Source organism: Ambystoma mexicanum, chromosome 6p (assembly GCF_040938575.1).
Source record: "Ambystoma mexicanum isolate Mex_15411 chromosome 6p, UKY_AmexF1_1, whole genome shotgun sequence".
Lineage (NCBI taxonomy): Eukaryota > Metazoa > Chordata > Amphibia > Caudata > Ambystomatidae > Ambystoma > Ambystoma mexicanum.
In genome coordinates, this window is record NC_090935.1 from 515,558,627 (window position 1) to 515,570,808 (window position 12,182).

Sequence of the window (12,182 nt, forward strand, 5' to 3'; positions counted from 1 at the left end):
CCCAGGGACATGTGCCTTGGTCAGGGCAGCCCTGCTTGCACTTACCCTGTGCCCCCTGAAATCCTGGGAATCATCCAGAGACTCTTCCGGTGCCAACGCAGCATGTGCTGGCCCACCTTGAGCCTGGGTGGTGGTGTCCACAGCTGCAGCTGCAGCTACCACTACCCTTGGGCCCGTGGCAGTCGATGAAATGGACTGCCGGGTCACATGGGCGCCAGTGCCAGATGCAAGAGCTGCATCTCCCGTAACCACAGGGGGTGGTGCCATGACTGCACCAACACGTGGCACAACATCGTGCCAAACTGGTACACCCCTGCCTCTTCCCCCACTGTGGCCAGCCTGGACACCCTGGTCATCCCGGCCAAGTCCCTGACCATGCCTGTCACGTGGAGCACGCCCAGCTGAAGCGCCCCTCACCTTTCGTGGCCTCCCAACCATGGCACAGATGGAGTAGTGCCGGCGCAGATGGAGTAGTGCCAATGGGCAGTGTACACGACAATTGTCTTGGGCAATTGGGTTGAAGGAGGTGGGATACAAGATGTTAACAGCACCCCTGTTCACCTGCAAGGCTCTATATGACCCCAGTGATAAAGTGACGGGTCACGCAACGCTCAGGCACCCCAAAACTGCAGTAAAACCGTGCAGGCAACCCCTGGTAGCCCACTTGTGTGGAATTAACCTCCCGCAGTACGCAGTGGCACCCAGGGACACGAAAAACAGGTGCGCATGGGACACGCAGGCTACTATGACCTCGAAAACGGGTACGTGATACACAGGGGCACCCGCAGTGGGAAAAATAGTGTGCACGACTCACTGTCAGACTAGCGTGATAATGAAAAACACGCATAGCCAATACTCCTGCCAAAACAAGAGATACGTCCTTGATCCGCTGTGAAGTTGTGATGGCGAGCAAAACAACATGAAGTAGCAACACAAACGTCGGTCTCCACGAAAGGCACGTACAGCGAACTGCTGGCCCCACTCACCTTTAACCCGTGCTGAGGGAAACGCCTGCGTGCGTCACTTCTCTTACGCGCTTAGGCCCTTTCCTCAGATTAGACGCATTAACACGCGGACGTGCTGCTTTTTCACATGCTGAATCACTATGCACCCGTCACGAGGGAAATGACTGTGCGCGTTACGTCACAGGCGTGCTTATGTGCTAAGGGTGTTCCCTCGAATTACATGCTGACGTGCTGTTTTTTCACGTGCCAAATCACTCAGTGTCAAGCTGGCCACGTGACAACACACAGAAGACCACGCTCCTGCCAAAAAGGCCATTTTCCTGCCCCCCAGAGCCCTGAGCCCACTCCCACCTGCCATCTGCTGCTGCCTGCCTGCCTGCTGGCCAGGTGCCCTGCTATTTGGTGCCTGTACGTCAGCCATCTACAGGCATCCAGTTGCTGTGACCACCCCTGCTGGAACAGAAGACTTCCAACTGACGTTCCATCGCTCCACAGCCCAGCATCAGGACCCAGTTGCCCACTCACACCTGCCAGAGAGGCAGAAGGCTACCAGCTTCAGTGCCGCAGAAGTTGGTATTCTGGTGGAGCAAGTCCTGGTGCATTATGATGCCCTCTTCGGAAGACGGCGCGCCGACAATGAAGGACGGAAGAGGATCTGGAAGGACATCGTGGCTGCCATCAACGTGGAGGGGGTGGCAGCCCGTGACCTGACACATGTCCGGAAGCGCTGGGAGGACTTCAGGTCCAGGACCATCTACAAGGCCCGGCACCTCTTGGAGGCAGCGCTTGCAGAGGGGTGCCGCGTCCGCCTTAAAAGCATCCAGATGAGGGTCCTGGAACGTATACGCCCAGCGCTCCACCTCCAGGTCCTTGAGAGGCAGACCCATCTGGAGTCGAGCGGTAAGTGTCCATGCGTACTGATTGGACGCAGTGCATGTTGAGGTGTGCCAGGAGTGTGCAGGTTGGACATATGTCTTGAAAGGGCCATGTATGGATGTATATGTACAGGGACATGAGCCTGCCACATGTGAGTGCAGTCATGTGTGAGGCACATCAATGGTGTATGTGTTGAAATGCATGATGCACGAATGCATGTGGGGAGGCACACATGTTAGCATTTCTGTGTATGTACTGTGGCATGGTTGGGGTGTGACACATGGATGCTGGTTCCACCTTCATATACGTGCACGGCATACATGTGCGTTTGTGTGTTTGACATGTGTACGAATGTGATTCGCCATGGATGCATGTGACACCGACATGTAGGAGGCTGATTGGCAGATGTGACATAGTTGCCGATGATTTCACTGTGACAGGTGGTGGAGATGTACAGATGCATGTATGTCTGGTGGCGTGTGTGCATGTGTTCCACACTCCCCATGTTGCATGTGACGTCAGGATAACCTTCGGATGCTCATGCTGTTGTATGTGTATGGATGGTGCCGCCTGCTACAACATTCCTGTTAATTTGCACATGTGTGTGGGTTCAAATGATATGTGTGTTGGGGAGTGTGATGCCATCTGTGAAGAATGACACTGCCACTCATGTGCAAGTGTCATGTGTGTATCAGACCATTGTACAGTGCCCTGATGCCTGTGTTCTGTCTCTCCCTGTCTACAGTGTCAACTGATGAAGAGGGCGGAGACAGTGCTGTGCAGCACAGCGGCGGGGATCCCAGCCGGAGACACAAGGCTCAGCTCACCTCCCAGGTTGTCATCTCTTCGGGGAGTGAGGAGTCTGGTGCCGCGCCCGTGGCCACAGCTGCTGAGGGTAGGTCCAAGAGGCAGAGGTGGACTCCTCGGCAGCAGAAGGGTCAGCTCAGACCCCACAGGGGCCTATGGAGGAAGATGGCACGGAGTCACCCAGGTTGGTGGTGGGTTCGGTTGAGAAGGAGGCCGTGGAAGGCCCACGCATGGGGCCTGGAGGGGGGCATTCCACTGGTGCTAGTGGTGCAGTCCAGGGGCAGTGACAGGAGGCAGCACAGGCTGCCATGGAGGTGCTGGTGTGTAATCCTGTCCCCGATCCTGTGACTGTATCATCCCTCACCAGCAGGGATGCCTTCGTCCAGACCCATTTTCAGGGAGGGAATGCGTGAACAACAACTGGCCTTCCTCTCCCTGTGGACATGGCTGTCCCGGACCGGGTTGAGCCTGTCCTGGCTATGGTGGCATTGCGTCAACGTGGTATTCGGGATGACGTGCAGGATTCTCGTGAGGACAATGCACGTCATTCCGAATACCTCATTGACCGCGTCGGACTGCTAGGACAGGTCACCCAGGCTGGGTCCCTCCGTGTGCTGGATCTTCTAGCGACCCCCTCCTCAACTGAACCCCCTTTGCGCCAGTCGTCCTCCATGCATTCTTCCTGCCCAAGTATCACCTGGGCACCCTGTGGAGCTGACCCTGAACCAGTGGACAGGCTGGTGGAGGAAACATCCCTGCCACAGTCGGGAGTCGGAGGTCCAGCAGAGGAGGACGTGCAGGCATCCACCAGCAGGGCACATCCACGGCTGCAGCAGGCTCAGGGTGGGAGACATCATGGCTCAGGGACATCTACATCAGAGGGGCAGGCATCGGCCGGAGGGCAGGAGGACACTGGATTGGGAGTGTCTTCCATGTTGCAGCGGTTGGGCTGGCAAATAGATGCAGAGCAGCGGCGGGCGGAGGAGGCACGGCTCACTATGGTCAGGGTGGAGAACTCCATGCGCAGGGCGTTGAGGCAGGCTGAGTGCCTTGAGGCCACTCGCAGGGAGTTGGAGGCCGCCATGACTGCATCCCTGCGAGACCTTGAGGCCAGGGAAGTGGTCCGCCTCCGGGACATCGACGTGGAGTTCGATGATGCCCTGGCCCGTAACATCAACGAGTGAGCCATAGGACATGCCTGCCACCTTTGTACATAGTTCTTTAGTGTTAGGTTTCCTTTTTTTAATTTTTTTATTTTGGAGTTCATGGACTTTGCTCCACTTTATGTACATATTTTTTTTTGTAGGCGTTCTGGTAGGTTTCCTTTGGTTTGGGCGTCATGGACCCTTTGGACTTGCAGTGTATATAGTTCCTGACTTGTACATGCTTTGGTTATTTTAACATCCCATGGATCAATGATTTTTCCTGGATTTTTTCATGTACTTTATTTGGACATTGGAAAAAAAAATTGTTTTACATTGGATTTATCTTTTTTTATGATTTCATTGTCTCTTAATTTACTAGTTTGAATTTATAATATGTTATTTCAATACAATTTTTAATACATTTCATTAATCTTCATTTTTGGTGTGGTCTACTCTCATTGGTTGTGTGCATGTCTCTATGAGCATTTACTCAGTCATGTGTTGCCACTGTGTGGCTCTGTTGTACATTTATGCATGGCCATGGTGGTTCTTTTGAGACTCTCATGGCATGGGTAATTTGGGAGTGGGTGCAGTGGATGGTTGAGTGCTTGTACTGGGGGGCAAGGGGGAATAGGGTTGGCATTAGGGACATGGGTCAGTTTTGTTAGGACGTGTTGTTTGGTGGGACATGTGTCGGGGCCTGCTGGCAGGTGCCCGTCACTGCTGGGTGGGTGGGTGTTTGGGGGACATGAGTCGGGGCCTGCTGGCAGGTGCCCCTCACTGTTGGGTGGGTGGGTGGTTGGGGGACATGAGTCGGGGCCTGCTGACATGTGCCAGTCACTGCTGGGTGGGTGGGTGGTTGGGGGACATGAGTCAGGGCCTGCTGGCAGGTGCCCATCACTGCTGGATGGGTGGGTAGTTGGGTGGCTGGGGGACATGAGTCAGGGCCTGCTGGCAGGTGCCCGTCACTGCTGGGTGTGTGGGTGGGTGGGGGACATGTGTTGGGGCTCACACGTGCATGTTGCCATGTGGGCTGCCTGAGGGGCATGGTCAGGGGTGTATGGTAGTCCCCTGTGGTGTGGGCTGCCTGCAGAGCATGGGGAGAGGGGAAGGGCACACCCGAGGGACCACACTGCCAATGCGCGTGTAAAAGTCGCGCACCCATCGGAATACACGTACCCCGCTCGCATCAGGTAAAATGCGTGTAGAAATCCACGCGCAATCCTCGGAATACACGCACGCAGCCCATCCTCCCTCCCCATGTCACACAGGCAGCCCATCTGCCCTCGCCATGCCCCACAGGCAGCCCAAACCACAGGGGGGACTTTTTCCATCCATTTTACCTAATATGAGCGGGGTATGCATATTCCGAGGGGGGCGCAGGGAGTTTTACACCTGTTTTTGCTAGCGCGGGTGGGGTACGCATATTCCGAGAGGTGCGCGGGGAGTTTTATACCCGTTTTTGCTAGCGCGGGTGGGGTGCGCATATTCCGAGGGGTGCGCAGGAAGTTTTACATGCAATTTGGCAGTGTGGGCCCTCGGGTGTTCACTTTCCCTCCTCCCCATGCCATGCAGACTGCACATCCACCATGACCATGCCCTGCAGGCAGTCCACACCACAGGGGACTACCCTACACCCCTGGGCATGCCCCGCGGCCAGCCCACATGGCACCATGCACTTGGGAGCACAGACTTATGTCCCCCATAAAGCAGTGATGGGAACCATCCAGCAGGCCCCAACACATGGCCCACCAAACAACATGTCCTGACAAATAGACCCATGTCCCTAATGCCAACCCTATTCCCTCTTTCCCCCCAGTACAAGCATGCAACCATCCACAGAACCCACTCCCAAATTACCCATGCCATGACAGTCTTAAATGGACCACCATGCCCATGAAGGAATGCACAACGGAGCCACACAGTGGCAACACATGACTGAGGCAATGTTCATTGAGAAATGCACAAAACCAATGACAGAACACAACACCAATCTTGAAGTTAGCAAAAATGTATTACAACATTATGAACTGACATTGAAGAAATGAAACTTGAAAATCAATGTCCAATGAGAGAAATAAAAAAAATAAAAGTGTTGATCCAATGAAGAAACAATAAAATACATCATGTTGGATGAAAAAGTGGTCCATTGCCAATGTCTATTAGAAAAGCATAATCCAAATTAAATAAAACAATTGATCCATGGGAATATTTAAAAAGAAAGTATGTACAAGTCTGCAACCATATACAATGGAAGTCCAAATGGTCCATGATCCACAAACAAAAGGAAACCTACAAAAAAGTCCTATGAACAATGAACCATATACATGAAGTGGAGCAATGTCCATGAACTCCAAAATAAAAGTAAAAACAAAGGAAACCTAACACTAATGAACTATGTACAATGGCGGCGGGCAAGTCCAATGGCTCACTCGTTGATGTTTGTGGCCAGGGCATCATCGAACTCCAAGTCGATGTCCCGGAGGCGGGCCTCTTCCCTGGCCACATGGTCTCGCAGTGATGCAGTCATGGCCTGTTCCAACTCCCTGCAAGTTGCTTCGAGGCACTCAGCCTGCCTCAATGCCCTGTGCATGGAGTTCTCTGCCCTGACCATAGTGAGCCATGCCTCCTCCGCCCGCCACCGCTCCGCATCTATGCGCTGGCCCAACCGCTGCCACATGGAAGACACTCCCAATCCAGGGTCCTCCTGCCCTCCGGACGATGCCTGCCTCTCTGATGTTGATGGCCCAAGCCATGATGTCTCCACGCTGAGCCTGCCGCTGCCTCCGATGCAACTGCATCTGCCAGCACGACGGCATCTGGGATGATGGAATCCACCGGAGCCGTCGTGCACGTGCCCTGCCTGATGATGCCGGCACATCCTCCATCTGCTGGGGTCCAGTTGGTGGTGTGTCCACCCCTGCTGGACCTCCGACTCCTGACTGTGGCAGGGATAGGATCTCCACCAGGCTGGCTGCGTTGGTTGGGGCAGAACCACAGGGGGCCCTGGTGGCATCTGTGCCGGAAGACAGCACAGAGAATGACTGGTGTATGGTGTGCTCAGAGGAGGAGAGGGCTGCAAGTGTGGCTGACACATGGAGGAAACCCCCGACCATGAACCCTCCCCACTGGGCCACGTTGGCACACAGCTCTTCGTGATGACATGCTTGGTCCCACCGGGAACCATGCACGTCATCACGAATGTCACGTGTGCGCAACGCAACACCAATCAGGACGGACTCCATCCGGTCACAGGTGCCCTCGTCCGCAGGTAGAGAAGTGCCAGATGACATGGCCCCTGCAGACAGACCTGGGACAGGGCATCCCTGCTGGTGCATGGCGATGCAGTCACAGTGTCAGGGACAGAGACGTGCACAGGCACCTCTGCGGCAACCTGTGCTGTCTCCTGACCCTGCACTGCACCACTTGCACCAGTGGTACCACCCCCACCAGGCCCCATGTGCGGCTCTGTAGCAGCCTCCTGCTCCTCTATGCCCAACACCAACCTGGATGGCTCCGCACCATCTTCCGCCGTTGCAGGCCCCTTTGGGCCCCTATGGGGGGCTCATCTGCCCCTTCCGCTGCAGCCATAGTGAAAGACGTGACACCAGTCCCCTCGCTCCCGACTGATGGTATTTCCTGGGAGGGTGACTGGGCCTTGCGTCGCTGGCCGGTGGAGGCATCCCTGCCGCTTTCCTCCACAGTGCTGTCTCCGCCCTTTTCTTCACTCGCCGCTGTGTAAAGGTAGACATTGAACACAAGCATCAGGGTACTGAACTATAGTCCCCTAGACACAAAGCAATGGCCCATGAGTGGCACTGTCAAACGTCACTTCCATCATGTCCCTCTGCAACACATGGGTCAGTGCAGGCAACACACATGCAGGAACAGGCATGGCACATGCAACATACATTGGCATCCATGTCATAGGCACCATAGTTGTATCCAATGGTGGGCTGATTCTCACATGCACCATGAGACATGCTGGTCAAATGCACATGCGTTACCTTAGGGTCATGCATTTGGCCCAGTATACCCACGGACACAGTGGATACAGGGATGACTAGGCTGTATCAGTGAATTGACACATCCTACCAACATGTGTCATGCATCCATGGCGCACACACTACTCAAACACACGGACATGACAACAGCACACATCTCTCACACCCCAAACATGTCAAATTACAGACACAGGCATGCATATATGTGTGCATTCCGCATGCTGCTCCGCATGATGCATTTTTACACATTCACCATCAATGTGGGTCAAGCCTGACTGGAATCACATGTGGCACCATCATGTCCCTGCACACACACATCCAAACATGACCCATTTCACACATGCAGCCAAGTAGCTAACTACCAGCACACTGCAACTTTTTAAACATGAGTGCATGGCCACTTACCGCTCGACTCCAGACGGGCCTGCATCCTGAGGATCTGATGGTGAAGCACTGGGCCAATGCGCTCCAGGACCCTCATCTGCTGGGTGGTAAACTGGCCCCGGCGCCCCACTGCATCCTCTGCTTCCAAGAGGCGCCGGGCCTTCTTGAGGGTCCTGGATTTGTAGTCCTCCCAGCGCTTCTGGACATGTTTGATGTCACGGGGTGCTACCCCCTCCACGTTGATGGCACCCACTATGTCCTTCCAGATCCTCTTACGTCCTTCCTTATCGGCGCGCAATGGTGTGAAGAGGGCATCATAATGCCCCAGAACTTGCTCCACCAGGATACCAACTTCATTTTCACTGCAGCTGGTAGCCCTCTGCCTCTCTGGCTGGGGATTGCCACTGGTGCCGGAAGGTGTTGTGTCAGACATGGCAATCCCCGAGGCAGGTGTGGGTGGGCAACTGGGTCCAGGGGCTGGGCTGTGGAGTGATAGTACTTCAGTCGGGAGTCTTCTGTTCCAGCAGGGGTGGTCACTGCAACTGGACAGTGGCAGGAGGCAGGCAGGCAGCAGCAGATGGCTTGTGGAAGGCTGCTCAGGGCTCTGGGGGGCAGTAATTTGGCCTTCTGGGCAGGAGCGTGGTCTTCCGTGTGTTGTCGCGTGGCTAGCTTGATACAGAGTGATTTGGCACGTGAAAAAACGGCACGTCAGCATGTAATTTGAGGAAAGGCCCTTGGTGCGTAAGTGCGTCTGTGACGTAACACGCATGGGCGTTTCCCCCACCACGGGTTGAAGGTCCCACGTGGGTTACCATCGCTCTGTACGTGCTCTTCATGGGATGCGGTACATGATTTCCGAAGGTGCGCGTGGACTTTTCCACACGTTTTGGCTGGCACGATGAAGGTATGTGTATTCTGAGGGGTGCGCGGGGAGTTTTCTATGCGTTTTCGATAACACGAGAGGGGTACGTGTTTTCCGAGGGCTGCTCAGGGAGTTTTCCACGCATTTTCCATAGCGCGAGAGGGGTACGTGTATTCCGAGGGGTGCCCAGGGAGTTTTTCATGCATTTTCCATAGCGCGAGAGGGGTATGCGTATTCCGAGGGGTGCGCGTGGACTTTTACACGTGTTTTCCTGCTTGGGGGGGCTGTATGCTGGTCCCCTGGCCTTTGCGCCATGTAGGATATTTGTGCGATGTTTTAGGCACACAGGGTGGGGTTGGGGGCCTTACTGGCGCTGCTGCAGGGTCGCTGCGCTACAGCTGGTTATGGATGTTAAAATCCATGAATATTCTGTGCGCTGAGATGGGTTTTGGCGCACACGGCTGGCGCAGACTGCCGCACGTGCACACTGTGCGCCAGCCGCGTGCGCCACTTGTACACCGAATTCTATGAATTACCCCCTTAATCTCTTAAACCAAATTATATGGCAACCACGTTTCCACTTAGCAACCCTGGATGTTAAATCATTGTACACGGCTATTCAACACAATCTGGCACTTGAAACAATAGACTTTTCTTTTCCTTTAGAACCTTTTCTGCTTCATACACAACCCGTGTACAAATGATTAAAAGCTTTCTGGATTTCACACTCAGTCACAATCAATTTATTTTCAATCAACAATATTATTTACAAACATGTTGCATGGCAATGGGTGCTAAATACGCCCCTTTGCTTGTCAATTTATTTATGGAATTTTTTTAACACGCACACATTTACCAGGCACATGAATTCTCGGAAGAAATCCACGTGTGGAAACCTTACATAGATGACGTGTTGTTAATATGGGACGGATCACCAGAGAGATTTGAGCTCTTTCTTCAATACCTCAATCATAACAAATTTGGGATTGAATTCACTAGCCAGATTCATGACTCACACATTGTGTTTTTGGATTTAAACATATTAATTGAGCAAAACAGACTTCAAACCAGTACACATAGGAAACACACAGCGGTGACTGCTAAACTATATGCATTAAGTTGCCATAAAAAGTGTCATAAATAATATACCGAAAGGAGAGTTCTTCCCAGCACCCCAAAATTGTAGCACGAATTAGGCTTTTCATTTAGAATGTGAATTAATTGGCGACAGATTCAAGGAAAGAGGGTACCCAGCCAAAATCATTAAATAAGCGAGAAGCACAATCAATAATTCAGATCGTGCATCACTATTCAACAAGGAGATCATCACAAAAAGTACACTTCAAGAATTGGTTAACTTCATTACCAAATGTTCTAGTGATAGCAGTCAGATCTATAACTTGCTCAAGAAACATTGGCATATTTTGAAATTGGACCGGGACATATCACAATATATCTCCGACAGACCAAATATAATTTATACAAAATTACCAACACTTCGAATGAAACTCAGTCCCTCTTTCTTGGCATCTGAACCCAATACATAGATAACCTGGCTTAGAAGCCCAATCAGAGGCTTCTACAAATGTGGTACCTGTCATTTCTGCAAGTTTGCTTTATCAGCTACAAAGATTTTTTTTTTTTGTTATGGAGGACTACAGGTAGAAAGAACAGACTTCATTATTGTAAAAATAAACTTGTGGTGTACACCTGGCAAATTTGAGCAATCAAGATCCTAAACTTCTACTGGCTCTTCATTGACAAAGACAACACCAACAGGACAACAGTAAAGATATCTGCTTTGTGGGACTACAGCAAGCCAAACCACATGTTGAAGTGGCGATCACCAACTATACTTACGGCAGTTAAAAGCCCCAAGTATCTGTAAACTCAGATGTTTAAAACTCAGACTGAACCAGGAGCATGAGTTCAATGTCTTTCTTTAACGAAGGCTGTGACACTGGGAAACTGTTTATATGCGCGGTGTAGTGCAATTATCTGTTTCACATATGGACACTAGTAACAGACAGGAAGTGCAATGGGATAAAATCAGGAGATGTATACATCCATGCAATGTTTCACATTAGACTAGTATATTATGATATCCAAGAGGTTGCAAGTGGCAAGGTGGATCCTAATCTGATATGTACAAATGATGTTACAACTGAATACAAGAGTTAATACATGAGTGAACAAAACTAGTGCACAACTACTCTTTAACCAACATTATAAGTGGCCGAAGGAGGAGCCTTCGAAATGACCACTGGGTGTTAGAAATGTATCACATGATTATATGGCATCAAGCATCCATCATGTTTTTAACCAATGAATACAACACTAGGAGGGATCCTATTAAATATGCACAGTGCCTACTTGGTTGGATTCAAAAGCAGCGTTAGATGCAGGGACTTAGCCTCAACTCAATTTAAATCAAACCAAAAGTGAATGAGGGAACAGCAGACTTCCATTGGAACAAATAACAATGTTTAATATTATCATGAGCACACGTTGTCAATAGGCTTGAACCAAATGATTCCCATTATGCTTTTTATTAATTTAGCAAACACATATTTAAGACACCCAAACCCCACTGAATTCAGTCAGTTATTCACTAGTGACGGTGAAACAGGGTCAGGTGATTGATCACATGACTTCCAGCGAAAGGTACAAAATTGAGTGCTCCAAGCACAGTCCTGCTTTTGCCGGAGCAGTGGCAGGATTCATCGCATTTACACGCAGACTTCTATTCACTCTAACCGATCGTCTCAGGTAAGCGTAGCGCAAAGCATTTTTTTCTTTTGTTTTCAAGTAACTTGAAGGACACGCATCAGCGTGCAATGCCCCGCCCAGTTATTCAATTAGAACAACATTTATAAACCTTGTTGCAGTAACGAAACGGAGCGTACGTTCTCAGGCAGACTACAAAAGGCTTTGCCTTTGATAATAACATTGCAATTCAGCATTTTAAGTAAATGATGGCCTGAGACGAGTATCTTGCAAACATGGGAACTACGGTACAACTTTAAAATAGGTAAGATCTTTAATGGCGTTGATTATTGACATAGCCCTCATAAATGTTTGAACAGATTAGAAACAAACAGTGTTATTGTACTTATCAGGCGGCACAATACGGTTGCAC

At 51.3% G+C, this 12,182-nt stretch overlaps 1 long non-coding RNA gene across 1 annotated transcript in view; it reads left to right on the top strand.

Moving 5' to 3' along the window:
• The first annotated feature begins 11,738 nt into the window (after nucleotides 1–11,738).
• LOC138510943 (uncharacterized) overlaps nucleotides 11,739–12,182 on the top strand; it is a 64,105-nt gene continuing 63,661 nt past the window's right edge. Inside the window, exon 1 of the long non-coding RNA XR_011280486.1 lies at nucleotides 11,739–11,812. This is a non-coding gene — a long non-coding RNA (uncharacterized lncRNA). The remainder of the gene's footprint in view (nucleotides 11,813–12,182) is intronic.